General features: G+C 42.1%; 1 protein-coding gene across 1 annotated transcript in view; it reads right to left on the bottom strand.

The window, feature by feature from the left end:
- The window catches only part of IDE (insulin degrading enzyme), a 352,051-nt gene that overhangs the window by 291,529 nt on the left and 47,129 nt on the right, over positions 1–13,393 (bottom strand). The window lies entirely within an intron of this gene.

Raw genomic sequence — 13,393 nt, forward strand, 5'->3', positions numbered from 1 at the left:
AAACTTTTGATTGAAGAAATAAACTAAGTATAAAACACCACAGTCCTCTTACGACCTCCATCTTAGTTGAGAGTTGCAAGAGAATGACTGGATATGGCATTGAGGGGAGGAGCTATATAGCAGCTCTGCTGTGGGTGATCCTCTTGCAACTTCCTGTTGGGAAGGAGAATATCCCACAAGTAATGGATGATCCGTGGACTGGATACACTTAACAAGAGAAATATAATCTGTCTTAAATTGACAGGGCGGGCCGTGGACTAGTCGTATCATAGAAGAAATCAATTTATCAGGTAAGCATAAATTTCCTTTTCTTCTATAAGATACGATGAGTCCACGGATTCATCTTTTACTTGTGGGATACAATACCAAAGCTACAGGGCACGGATGAACGGGAGGGACAAGACATAACTAAACAGAAGGCACCACTGCTTGAAGAACATTTCTCCCAAAAATAGCCTCCGAAGAAGCAAAAGTATCAAATTTGTAAAATTTGGAAAAGGTATGAAGGGAAGACCAAGTCGCAGCCTTACAAATCTGTTCAACAGAAGCATTGTTTTTAAAAGCCCATGTGGAAGCCACCGCTCTAGTGGTATGAGCTGTAATTCTTTCAGGAGGCTGCTGTCCAGCAGTCTCGTATGCCAAATGGATGATACTTTTCAGCCAAAAAGAAAGAGGTAGCCGTAGCTTTTTGACCTCTAAGTTTTCCAGAAAAGACAACAAACAGAGAAGATGTTTGATGGAAATCCTTGGTCGCTTGCAAGTAAAACTTCAAGGCACGAACCACGTCCAAGTTATGTAGCAGACGCTCCTTCTTAGAAGAAGGGTTAGGACACAGAGAAGGAACAACAATTTCCTGATTAATATTCTTATTTGAAACAACCTTAGGAAGGAATCCAGGTTTAGTAAGCAAAACCACCTTATCAGAATGGAATATAAGAGTCTCATTGTAACGCAGATAGCTCAGAAACTCTTCGAGCAGAAGAGATAGCTACTAAAAACAGAACTTTCCAAGATAGAAGTTTAATATCTATGGAATGCATGGGTTCAAACGGAACCCCTTGAAGAACATTTAAAACTAAATACAAACTCCATGGCGGAGCAACAGGTTTAAACACAGGCTTAATTCTAATCAAAGCCTGACAAAACGACTGAACGTCTGGGACATCTGCCAGACGCTTGTGTAGTAAGATTGACAAAGCAGAAATCTGTCCCTTTAAGGAACTAGCCGATTACCCCTTCTCCAATCCTTCATGGAGAAAGGACAAAATCCTAGGAATCCTGATCTTACTCCATGACTAGCCTTTGGATTCGCACCAATAAAGATATTTACGCCATATCTTATGATAAATTTTCCTAGTGACAGGATTTCGAGCCTGAATCAAGGTATCAATGACCGACTCAGAGAATCCCCGTTTAGATAAAATCAAGCGTTCAATCTCCAGGCAGTCAGCCGCAGAGAAACTAGATTTGGATGTTGGAACGGACCCTGAATGAGAAGGTCCTGTCTCAGTGGCACTTTCCACGGTGGCAGAGATGACATTTCCACCAGATCTGCATACCAAGTCCTGTGTGGCCATGCAGGCGCTATCAAGATTACCGAAGCCCTCTCCTGTTTTATTCTGGCGAGAAAGACGAGGAAGGAGAGGAAAAAGAGGAAACAAATAAGCCAGGTTGAACGACCACGGTACTGCTAGAGCATCTATCAGTACTGCCTGAGGATCCCTTGATCTGGACCCGTAACAAGGAAGTTTGGCATTCTGACGAGATGCCATCAGATCCAATTCTGGTGTGCCCCATTGCTGAATCAATTGGGTGAACACCTCCGGATGGAGTTCCCACTCCCCCGGATGAAAAGTCTGACGACTTAGAAAATCCGCTTCCCAGTTCTCCACTCCTGGGATATAAATTGCTGATAGATGGCAAGAGAGTCTCTGCCAATCGAATTATTTTGGAAACTTCTATCATTGCTAGAGAACTCTTTGTTCCCCCTTGATGATTGATATATGCTACAGTCGAGATATTGTCCGACTGGAATCTTATGAATTTGGTCGAAGCCAGCTGAGGTCACACCTGAAGCGCGTTGAATATCGCTCTCAGTTCTAGAATATTTATTGGAAGTAGGGCCTCCTCCTGACCCTGAGCCTTCAGGGAATTCCAGACTGCACCCCAGCCCAAGAGGCTGGCGTCCGTCGTCACTATGACCCATGCTGGCCTGCGGAAACACATTCCCTGGGACAGATGATCTTGTGACAACCACCAAAGAAGAGAGTATCTGGTCTCTTGATCCAGATTTATCTGAGAAACAGAATTTATGCTTACCTGATAAATTACTTTCTCCAACGGTGTGTCCGGTCCACGGCGTCATCCTTACTTGTGGGATATCTCTTCCCCAACAGGAAATGGCAAAGAGTCCCAGCAAAGCTGGCCATATAGTCCCTCCTAGGCTCCGCCCACCCCAGTCATTCGACCGACGGACAGGAGGAAATATATATAGGAGAAACCATATGGTACCGTGGTGACTGTAGTTAGAGAAAATAATTCATCAGACCTGATTAAAAAAACCAGGGCGGGCCGTGGACCGGACACACCGTTGGAGAAAGTAATTTATCAGGTAAGCATAAATTCTGTTTTCTCCAACATTGGTGTGTCCGGTCCACGGCGTCATCCTTACTTGTGGGAACCAATACCAAAGCTTTAGGACACGGATGAAGGGAGGGAAAAAATCAGGTTACCTAAACGGAAGGCACCACAGCTTGCAAAACCTTTCTCCCAAAAATAGCCTCCGAAGAAGCAAAAGTATCAAATTTGTAAAATTTGGCAAAAGTGTGCAGTGAAGACCAAGTCGCTGCCTTACATATCTGGTCAACAGAAGCCTCGTTCTTGAAGGCCCATGTGGAAGCCACAGCCCTAGTGGAGTGAGCTGTGATTCTTTCAGGAGGCTGCCGTCCGGCAGTCTCATAAGCCAATCGGATGATGCTTTTAAGCCAAAAGGAAAGAGGTAGAAGTCGCTTTTTGACCTCTCCTTTTACCAGAATAAACAACAAACAAGGAAGATGTTTGTCTGAAATCTTTTGTAGCCTCTAAATAGAATTTTAGAGCACGGACTACGTCCAAATTGTGTAACAAACGTTCCTTCTTTGAAACTGGATTCGGACATAAAGAAGGTACAACTATCTCCTGGTTAATATTTTTGTTAGAAACAACCTTAGGAAGAAAACCAGGCTTAGTACGCAAAACAACCTTATCTGCATGGAACACCAGATAGGGCGGAGAACACTGCAGAGCAGATAACTCAGAAACTCTTCTAGCAGAAGAAATTGCAACCAAAAACAAAACTTTCCAAGATAGTAACTTAATATCTATGGAATGTAAAGGTTCAAACGGAACCCCTTGAAGAACTGAAAGAACTAGATTTAGACTCCAGGGAGGAGTCAAAGGTCTGTAAACAGGCTTGATCCTAACCAGAGCCTGAACAAATGGTTGAACATCTGGCACAGCTGCCAGTCTTTTGTGTAGTAAGACAGATAAAGCAGAGATCTGTCCCTTTAGAGAACTTGCAGATAATCCTTTCTCCAAACCTTCTTGTATAAAGGAGAGAATCTTAGGAATTTTTATCTTATTCCATGGGAATCCTTTGGATTCACACCAAGAGATATATCTTTTCCATATTTTATGGTAAATCTTTCTAGTTACCGGTTTTCTGCCCTGAACCAGAGTATCTATCACAGAATCTGAAAACCCACGCTTCGATAGAATCAAGCGTTCAATCTCCAAGCCGTCAGCTGGAGGGAGACCAGATTTGGATGTTCGAATGGACCCTGAACAAGAAGGTCCTGTCTCAAAGGTAGCTTCCATGGTGGAGCCGATGACATATTCACCAGGTCTGCATACCAAGTCCTGCGTGGCCACGCAGGAGCTATCAAGATCACCGAGGCCCTCTCCTGATTGATCCTGGCTACCAGCCTGGGAATGAGAGGAAACGGTGGAAATACATAAGCTAGGTTGAAGGTCCAAGGTGCTACTAGTGCATCTACTAGAGTCGCCTTGGGATCCCTGGATCTGGACCCGTAGCAAGGAACCTTGAAGTTCTGACGAGATGCCATCAGATCCATGTCTGGAATGCCCCATAATTGAGTTATTTGGGCAAAGATCTCCGGATGGAGTTCCCACTCCCCCGGATGGAATGTCTGACGACTCAGAAAATCCGCCTCCCAGTTTTCCACACCTGGGATGTGGATCGCAGACAGGTGGCAAGAGTGATCCTCCGCCCATTGAATTATTTTGGTCACTTCTTTCATCGCCAGGGAACTCCTTGTTCCCCCGAGATGATTGATACGCAACGGTCGTCATGTTGTCTGATTGGAACCTTATGAATCTGGCCTTTGCTAGTTGAGGCTAAGCCCTGAGAGCATTGAATATGGCTCTCAGTTCCAGAATGTTTATCGGGAGAAAAGACTCTTCCCGAGACCATAGACCCTGAGCTTTCAGGGATTCCCAGACCGCGCCCCAGCCCACTAGACTGGCGTCGGTCGTGACAATGACCCACTCTGGTCTGCGGAAGCTCATTCCCTGGGACAGATGGTCCAGGGTCAGCCACCAACGGAGTGAATCTCTGGTCTTCTGATCTACTTGAATCATTGGAGACAAGTCTGTATAGTCCCCATTCCACTGTTTGAGCATGCACAGTTGTAATGGTCTTAGATGAATTCGTGCAAAAGGAACTAGGTCCATTGCTGCAACCATCAACCCTACTACTTCTATGCACTGCGCTATGGAAGGACGAGGAACAGAATGAAGAACTTGACAAGAGCTTAGAAGTTTTGATTTTCTGACCTCTGTCAGAAATATCCTCATTTCTAAGGAATCTATTATTGTTCCCAAGAAAGGAACTCTTGTCGACGGAGACTTTTTTCTATGTTCACCTTCCATCCGTGTGATCTGAGAAAGGCCAGAACGATGTCTGTATGAGCCTTTGCTTTTGACAGGGACGACGCTTGTATTAGAATGTCGTCCAAGTAAGGTACTACTGCAATGCCCCTCGGTCTTAGAACCCCTAGAAGGGACCCTAGTACCTTTGTGAAAATCCTTGGAGCAGTGGCTAACCCGAATGGGAGGGCCACAAACTGGTAATGCTTGTCCAGAAAAGCGAACCTTAGGAACTGATGATGTTCTTTGTGGATAGGAATATGTAGGTACGCATCCTTTAGATCCACGGTAGTCATAAATTGACTTTCCTGGATAGTGGGTAGAATCGTTCGAATGGTTTCCATCTTGAACGATGGTACCCTGAGAAATTTGTTTAGGATCTTCAAATCCAAAATTGGTCTGAAAGTTCCCTCTTTTTTCGGAACTACGAACAGATTGGAATAAAATCCCATTCCTTGTTCCTTTATTGGAACTGGGTGTATCACTCCCATCTTTAACAGGTCTTCTACACAATGTAAGAACGCCTGTCTCTTTATTTGGTTTGAGGATAAGTGAGACATGTGGAACCTTCCCCTTGGGGGTAGTTCCCTGAATTCCAGGAGATAACCTTGAGAAACTATTTCTAGCGCCCAGGGATCCTGAACATCTCTTGCCCAAGCCTGAGCAAAGAGAGAGAGTCTGCCCCCCACTAGATCCGGTCCCGGATCGGGGGCTACTCCTTCATGCTGTTTTGTTAGCAGCGGCAGGCTTCTTGGTCTGCTTACCCTTGTTCCAGCCTTGCATCGGTTTCCAGGCTGGTTTGAGTTGTGAGGCATTACCCTCTTGCTTAGAGGATGCAGAATTAGAGGCCGGTCCGTTCCTGAAATTGCGAAAGGAACGAAAATTAGACTTATTTTTGGCCTTGAAAGGCCTATCTTGTGGAAGGGCGTGGCCCTTTCCCCCAGTGATGTCTGAAATAATCTCTTTCAATTCTGGTCCAAATAGAGTTTTACCTTTGAAAGGGATGTTAAGCAATTTTGTCTTGGATGACACATCCGCTGACCAAGACTTTAGCCAAAGCGCTCTGCGCGCCACGATAGCAAACCCTGAATTTTTCGCCGCTAATATAGCTAATTGCAAAGCGGCATCTAAAATAAAAGAGTTAGCCAACTTAAGTGCGTGAACTCTGTCCATAACCTCCTCATATGGAGTCTCTCTACTGAGCGACTTTTCTAGTTCCTCGAACCAGAACCACGCTGCTGTAGTGACAGGAACAATGCACGAAATGGGTTGTAGAAGGTAACCTTGCTGTACAAAAATCTTTTTAAGCAAACCTTCCAATTTTTTATCCATAGGATCTTTGAAAGCACAACTATCTTCGATAGGAATAGTAGTGCGTTTGTTTAGAGTAGAAACTGCCCCCTCGACCTTAGGGACTGTCTGCCATAAGTCCTTTCTGGGGTCGACCATAGGAAATAATTTCTTAAATATAGGGAGGGGGACAAAAAGGTATGCCGGGCTTTTCCCACTCCTTATTTACTATGTCCGCCACCCGCTTGGGTATAGGAAAAACGTCGGGGTGCACCGGAACCTCTAGGAACTTGTCCATCTTGCATCATTTCTCTGGAATGACCAAGTTGTCACAATCATCCAGAGTAGATAACACCTCCTTAAGCAGTGCGCGGAGATGTTCTAATTTAAATTTAAATGTCACAACATCAGGTTCAGCTTGTTGAGAAATTTTTCCTGAATCTGAAATTTCTCCATCTGACAAAACCTCCCTCATGGCCCCTTCAGATTGGTGTGAGGGTATGACAGAACAATTATCATCAGCGCCCTCCTGCTCTTCAGTGTTTAAAACAGAGCAATCGCGCTTTCTCTGATAAGTAGGCATTTTGGATAAAATATTTGCTATGGAGTTATCCATTACAGCCGTTAATTGTTGCATGGTAATAAGCATTGGCGCACTAGATGTACTAGGGGCCTCCTGTGTGGGCAAAACTGGTGTAGACACAGTAGGAGATGATGTAGTATCATGTTTACTCCCCTCATCTGAGGAATCATCTTGGGCAATTTCATTATCTGTGGCAGTACTGTCCTTACTTTGTTTGGACGCTATGGCACAATTATCACATAAATTTTAATGGGGAGACACATTGGCTTTCATACATATAGAACATAGCTTATCTGAAGGCACAGACATGTTAAACAGGCTTAAACTTGTCAACAAAGCACAAAAAACGTTTTAAAACAAAACCGTTACTGTCTCTTTAAATTTTAAACAGAAAACACTTTATTACTGAATATGTGAAAAAAGTATGAAGGAATTGTTCAAAAATTACCAAAATTTCACCACAGTGTCTTAAAGCATTAAGAGTATTGCACACCAAATTTCAGAGCTTTAACCCTTAAAATAACGGAACGGGAGCCGTTTACAAATTTAACCCCTATACAGTCCCAGCTATAGCCTTTGCTGAGACCCAACCAAGCCCAGAGAGGAATACGATACCAATTGACGCCTTCTAGAAGCTTTTCCAGCAAATTTCATATCCTCACACATGCATCTGCATGCCCTGCTCTCAAAAAACAACTGCGCAGTAATGGCGCGAAAATGAGGCTCAGTCTACAACTAGGAAGGCCCCCTGACTGGAAAAGGTGTCTAACATAGTGCCTGCCGTTTAATAAACGTTCCCCAAGTTTATAAATGCGAATTGTCAGCATAAATATGAATAAAATGCCCAAATAAAGCAATCGATTTAGCCCATAAAAATGTCTACCAGTTTTTTAGCCCATATTAAGCCCTTTATTCTGTTTGACTAAGAAAATGGCTTACCGGTCCCCATGAGGGGAAATGACAGCCTTCCAGCACTACATGGTCTTGTTAGAAATATGGCTAGTCATACCTTAAGCAGAAAAGTCTGCTAACTGTTTCCCCCAACTGAAGTTACTTCATCTCAACAGTCCTATGTGGAAACAGCAATCGATTTTAGTTACTGTCTGCTAAAATCATCTTCCTCTCACAAAAAGAAATCTTCATCCTTTTCTGTTTCAGAGTAAATAGTACATACCAGCACTATTTTAAAATAACAAACACTTGATAGAAGAATAAAAACTACATTTAAACACCAAAAAACTCTTAACCATCTCCGTGGAGATGTTGCCTGTGCAACGGCAAAGAGAATGACTGGGGTGGGCGGAGCCTAGGAGGGACTATATGGCCAGCTTTGCTGGGACTCTTTGCCATTTCCTGTTGGGGAAGAGATATCCCACAAGTAAGGATGACGCCGTGGACCGGACACACCAATGTTGGAGAAAGATAAATTTGCATAATCCCCATTCCACTGTCTGAGCATGCACAGTTGCAGTGCTCTGAGATGCAAGCGAGCAAAACGGAACTATGTCCATTGCCGCTACCATTAGTCCGATTACCTCCATACACTGAGCCACTGACGGCCGAGGAATGGAATGAAGTGCTCGGCACGGTAGACTCATGTCTACCGAGTCTATCAGAGTTCCTAGGAATGGAACTCTTGTTAGAGGAACAAGTGAACTCTTTTTTTATGTTCACCTTCCACCCGTGAGATCTTAGAAAAGCCAACACGATGTCCGTGTGAGATTTGGCTAGATGGTTAGTTGACGCCTGAATCAAAATATCGTCCAGATAGGGTGCCACTGCTATGCCCCGCGGCTTTAGAACCGCCAGAAGGGACCCTAGCACCTTCGTGAAAATTCTGGGAGCTGTGGCCAACCCGAAAGGAAGGGCCACAAACTGGTAATGTTTGTCCAGGAAGGCAAACCTGAGGAACTGGTGATGATCTTTGTGGATAGGAATTTGAAGATACGCATCCTTCAAATCCACGGTGGTCATATATCGACCCTCCTGGATCATTGGTAAAATAGTCCGAATGGTCTCCATCTTGAAGGATGGGACTCTGAGAAATTTGTTTAGAGTTTTGAGATCTAAAATCGGTCTGAAGGTTCCCTCTTTTTTGGGAACCACGAACAGATTGGAGTAAAACCCCTGCCCCTGTTCTACTTTTGGAACTGGGCAGATTACACCCACGGTATATAGGTCTTCTACACAGCGTAAGAACGCCTCTCTTTTTGTCTGGTTACAGACAAACGTGAAAGATGAAATCTCCCCCTTGGGAGAGAATTTTTGAATTCTAGACGATACCCCTAATCCTGAACGTCTCTTGCCCAAGCCTGAGCGAAGAGAGAAAGTCTGCCCCCTACTAGACCCGGTCCCGGATCGGGGGCTGCCCCTTCATGCCGTCTTGGTAGCAGCAGCAGGTTTCTTGGCATGTTTACCTTTATTCCAGGTCTGGTTAGGTCTCCAGACTGACTTGGATTGAGGAAAATTCCCCTCCTGCTTTGTAGCAGAGGAGGAAGTAGAGGGTCCACCTTTAAAGTTTCAAAAGGAATGAAAATTATTTTGTTTGGCCCTCATTTTATTCGTCTTGTCCTGAGGAAGGGCATGGCCTTTACCTCCAGTAATGTCGGAAATGATCTCCTTCAGTTCAGGCCCGAATAGGGTCTTACCTTTGAAAGAAATAGCTAACAGCTTAGATTTTGATGACACATCAGCAGACCAGGACTTAAGCCATAACGCTCTATGCGCTAAAATGGCAAAACCTGCATTCTTTGCTGCTAATTTAGCCATTTGAAAAGCAGCATCTGTAATAAAAGAATTAGCTAGCTTGATAGCCTTAATTCTATCCAAAATATTATCTAATGGGGTCTCAACCTTAAGAGACTCCTTTAGAGCCTCAAACCAAAAAGCTGCTGCAGTAGTAACTGGAACAATGCACGCTATAGGTTGTAAAAGAAAACCCTGATGAATAAACAATTTCTTTAGAAGACCCTCTAATTTTTTATCCATAGGATCTTTGAAAGCACAACTGTCCTTAATAGGTATAGTTGTACGCTTAGCCAGGGTAGAAATATCTCCCTCCACCTTAGGGATCGTCTGCCACGAAACCCGAATGGTGTCAGATATGGGAAACATTTTCTTAAAAGTAGGAGGGGGAGAGAACGGAATGCCTGGTCTATCCCATTCCTTAGTAACAATGTCCGAAATCCTCTGAGGGACTGGAAAAACATTAGTGTAAGTAGGGACCTCTAGAAATCTATCCATTTTACACAATTTCTCTGGTGGAATTACAATAGGGTCACAATCATCCAGAGTCGCTAAAACCTCCCTGAGTAACAAGCGGAGGTGTTCAAGCTTAAACTTAAAGGCCGTCATATCTGAGTGCGCCTTTAAGAGAAAAAAAAAAGCATACAATTTTTCCAAAACTGCTGTAAAACGATAAAATTATCACAATTTTATGATAAATGCATCCCAACTTGTCAGCTTAAGTTTGCCCCACAAGGAAAGGAATACTTAACCCTTAAGACCAAAAAACATTGCTAAAAAAACGTTAAATTCAAACAAAAACACCCGCCTACCTGCCCTCAGGGGTCTGCAAAATCGGATTAACCCTTCGATTAGGCCCAAACTGTCTCTGAAAGGCCATTGCGCAACTGAGGCGCAAACATAGGCCCCGCCCATCTCACTCGATGTCTCACAGCCTGAAATAACCGCACCAGAGCGGTCTAAACCTAGCCATGTGGGTTCATATACCCATTTAGTGAAGCCATGTGTACCCTCCATTCATAAAATAAAGTAAAAATGTTTGCCATAAAAAACGTTATCTTTCACTCCCAACATATAAACGTTTGCCCACAAACATCATATCATCAGTGTCAACCATTTTTTTATAGCCCAATATACAGGTCCAGTAATACCCCTCTCTATGCATTAGGATTACTGCTTACCCTTTCCCTCATGGGGATACTGTCAGCCAATTCTGAAATAACACAGTCTCTCCAGAAAAAAATGACTGAACATACCTCAATGCTTGTAGCATGAAAAACGTTCCTCACACTGAAGTTTCTTAAGTACTCCTCAGCCATTCTGTGGGAACTACTCTGGATCTTAGTAACAACTGCTAAGATCATCAGTCTCCAGGCAGAAGTCTTCATCCATCTGCTGCCTGGGAAAAAATAGCTCTCACCGGTAACATTTAAAATAAAAACTATCATTTTATCACCTCTTAAACTTTACCCTTCCTATTACTTAGAGTAGGCAAAGAGAATGACGGGGGGTGGAGTCAAGGGAGGAGCTATATAGACAGCTCTGCTGTGGTGCTCTTTGCCACTTCCTGTTAGCAGGAGGATAATATCCCACAAGTAAAGGATCCGTGGACTCATCGTATCTTATAGAAAAAAATAAAAAAGACATTATGCTATCCCTCTTTAAAAAAATAATAATATGAAATTGTTTTTTTTTTTTACAAAGTAAAATGTATAGTATTGTTTACAAGTGATTTGAAGCATGCATCTGTATATGAAGGGTAAGATAATGCAAAAGGACAATATTGACATTTTACATTCCAACCTTAAAGGGACATTAAACCCCAAAAAATATTTTATTATTCAGACAGAGAATAACATTTTTATTTTTTTCCAATTTACTTCTATTTTTAAAAATGTTTCATTCTCAGGTTATTCTTTGTTAAAGAGATAACTATGTAGGTAACGTGCACATGCCTGAAGCACTACAGGACAGGAAATAATGCTGCCATCTAGTGCTACTGCTAATGTATAACATTGTTGCAAAACTGCTGCTAGATAGTGCTGCAGGCATGTGCACACTCTTGAGCTTACATTTCTGCTTTTCAAATAAGGATAACAAGAAAATGAAGAAAATATGATAATAGAAGTAAATTAGAAAGTTGTTTAAAATGTTATGTTCTATCTACAACATGAAAGGAAAAAAATTCGATTTTACGTCCCTTTAAATAATTTCTGTAAGAAAAAATAAAAGGCGTTATCCTGAAATGTATCGATTTGGAAATTTTAAATGATTATAAATGTACTATAAAATTGAATTGAAAACAAGTGTGATGAGTGTACTAAAACCATTAATTTATTTATGCCCAAAAGGAAAACTCTCCGATCCACCCAGGTATTTAAATAAAAAATACACCTGGTATAAATTAAAGTAAAATCAAAATTAAAAACTCATTCAGATAGCACATGTAATTTTTTAAACAACTTTCCAATTTACTTCATTCTCTTGGAATCATTTGTTGAAGAGAATATCTAGGTAGGCTCAGAAACAGCAATACACTGCGGGGGGGCTAACTGGTGATTGGTGGGTGCACATTGTCATTGCATCACCACATGTGCTGGTTTCCAGCAACACTGCATTGACACTGCTCCTGAGCCTGCTCTTCAACAAAGGATACCAAAAGAACAAATCAGCTTTGACAATAAAAGCAAATTAAAAAGTTGTTAAAAATTGCAATGCTCTATCTGAAGTTTCATTGGGACTGTACTTTTCCTTTTAAAAAGTTAAAATCGGTGAACTATGATTTATACTTTGTATATATATTTTCTATTTAAGGCAAAATAATCTAAAAAGGAATAATAAAAAAAAAAATTGTGAATTTCCTCAAGATTCACAAAGATCCCTAGGGGTGTGGCCTACAGCTGTGTATTGCGTGTGGCTTGTTTGTGGTTCTATAATTCTATCACAATTTTGATTTAAAAGATGTTGATGAGAAGTGATACAATCAGGTAATAGATTAATAGATTAACCCTTCGCGCCCCGGACTTATTTGTCTACATCGGAACAAGAGAACAAAGTTCTGATGTAAACAAATAAGTAAAAATTGAAAATCACGCGATAGTTCATGTGATAGCATGATTTCAATGATGGGATCATGGCAGGGGGGAGTGCCTATGATGCTAGGCACACCCTCTAGCCTGCAATCTCATTCAGGAAGCGCCTATGGGTTGAGTACAGCCAAATGGCTAGGACGTTCTATGCCGCCCTAAGGGCACTAAAGCCCAGTGCAGTTAGGGAAGCACAGAATGGTACAACAAAAGGGACATGATACCAAATGTTGAAGAACTTGAAAGTGATGCAGCATAGATTTAAAAATCCGACTAGAATATATCACCTGAACATCTCTATGTAAAAAAGGAAGATTATTTACCTCAAAATTTGTGCACATCCTACTGTAAAGAGACTTTAAATAGACAATCAGGATGCTAGTCCCAGGTTTTGCAAGGGAGTGTTCATCTGGTGTGTGCATACACAGTCATGTTAATTCCCTCCTCAGTTTGAGGTAGTTATATGAAATCTCATGAGATCACAGAAAAGAAAAGCATGAACTCAGAACAGCTGATGCTGATTGGCTATTTGTGTTTTGCTTTTTTCAACTTGCAAATGGACAGTAGCTGAAGAATAACTTTTTACACAGCACTTACTCTGGTGAGTTGAAAAAATTGTAGGTAAAATATCTTCCCTTTTTACATAGAGATGCTCAAGTTATATTTTCTTGTCAGTTTTTAACAGTTTTGCTGCATCAATTTCACGTGATTTAGCATATGAGTATTATGTCCCTTTAACAGTGTGGCTGAAACACAGTAAGGA

The sequence above is a fragment of the Bombina bombina genome, chromosome 9 (assembly GCF_027579735.1).
Source record: "Bombina bombina isolate aBomBom1 chromosome 9, aBomBom1.pri, whole genome shotgun sequence".
NCBI lineage: Eukaryota > Metazoa > Chordata > Amphibia > Anura > Bombinatoridae > Bombina > Bombina bombina.